The sequence below is a fragment of the Ceratina calcarata genome, unplaced genomic scaffold, assembly GCF_001652005.2.
Source record: "Ceratina calcarata isolate Rehan_Ccalc_2016 unplaced genomic scaffold, ASM165200v1 scaffold151.2, whole genome shotgun sequence".
In the NCBI taxonomy this organism is placed as follows: domain Eukaryota; kingdom Metazoa; phylum Arthropoda; class Insecta; order Hymenoptera; family Apidae; genus Ceratina; species Ceratina calcarata.
This window is the reverse complement of record NW_017136308.1, coordinates 439584-441402: the sequence shown is the minus strand read 5'-3', so window position 1 is coordinate 441402 and position 1819 is coordinate 439584.

Here is a 1819-nt window from a genome sequence, read left to right as displayed (position 1 = left end):
ACAACTTGTATTTGAAGCATTTTTCGCAATTTTGAAAAAAAGAAATTTTCGTCAGCGTCAATACTTAATTGGATATTTCCTTCTATACTTTTTAGCACGTAGCTATTTAGTATTAGCATTATTCTTCCGACGTCTGATTTCTTTTTAATTATAGGAAATGCGTTGTTCTAAGGTACATAAACTTTTGGGATTGACTGTATAGCCAATACATCCTTGAGTCGAATCAAGCGAGAAGCTTGAGCTAGTACGAGAACGATGGTTGAAGACCGCACTCAAACTTTGTCCATTTCTATCCTAACCGAGGATATTCCGACAAACTGTCTTATCTACACCAACAGTGCCCCGCTACTTCAATGGGTGAAGGGGTGTCTACTAAAAAGATTAGTCATGAAAAAATGTAAACCGGACCAACATTAGTATTAGAAATGTAACGCCATTAACTATCTGCGAGAGATTATGTCACTGATGAGTATTCGACTTAATTATCTAAAGCATAATGCATAATTGATTAGCTAATCTCATCTGAAAGGATTGAAAGAGTGATTGAAGTAGAGGAGGAAAAGGGATCAGTGTAAAGTTTGCCGACTAGATCGATGGATCGAAGTCAAGAGAATGGCGGGACAATTGGGAAACCGGGGTAAAAACGCGGGATAATCCGTAATTTTTTTGCGAGTTCGTCAGGATACGCGAATGTCAGCGTGGCGAGCCGTGCGAGCAGTGCGGATTCAATGGACCGGCGTGGTCAGCCCCGTTAAAATCGATGAATTACGAGACAACGCATTAGTGCAGTCCGCACGATACTAATCAGCGAAATTTCCGTGCGATAAATAAACGAATGAAAGCGCGTAACCAGATACGCGCACGGTAATGTCGATGCGATGGAAACCGTGGCCCCTCGTAAATCGACAGATTTTTCGGTAAAAAGGGAAAAACAAATAAATGAACAAAGAACGAAAATCAAAACCTCGGACGCGGCGGCGGCAACGATTGCGCGGCGCCACGCCGGGGAAATGTATACGAGGCCGCGGCTTATTGGTGGTTTCGAGGTGAATTTGCTCGTAAATATGTATTCGTAATATTGATTCGACATAGACGCATAAAGATAGACTAAACGGGATTTAAACGTGGAATTGTAATTTGTGTATATATTATGTTCGCCCGTGTTGCTCGTTCGGAGTATCGTTCAGCGAAATCATTTTTTGAAATCTCGTACCCGTACCGGGGTTCCCGTCGATTTTTACATGCGAGACCGATTCCCGGTCCGAATGATCGGCAACCGTCGACAGCGTTGATGCGATCGCCCCGATCGCACCTATTCCTCGTCGACCAACGATCCGGCGACTTTCCGTCGTGTCTAATACCCTAACTCTGTTAAAGGACGCTCCGAGAGAGAAGAGGATCGAAACGCGCGCCACAGCCACGGCACAGCCGGAGCAGAGAGAATGGCAACGAGGTCGCATAGCTGGCACGCCGAATGTAACGAGCCGGCGCTCTTATCTCTTTGCTATTATCTCCGCTCGGCTCGTTTCCATCGGCCTGTTATGGCCGCGTTACCCTCCTAGCCAACCTATACAAAAGTATTATGCGATATTCGAGGTATCTGCCTAGCTATCGCCGCGAGAGGTACAGGCCGAGAGAAAGAGAAAGAGAGTAACAATGCGAGCCCGAATGCGTCCCGTCATCTTGGAGCACCCGGCACGCTTCGCGGGTCACCACTCTTTCTCTTCAAATGCATCCATTTGGTCGCTTCCTTCTCCCGATTTATATTGATAATTCCTCGATTCGCAAATCCTGCTCATTACATCTTCTTATAGACTAT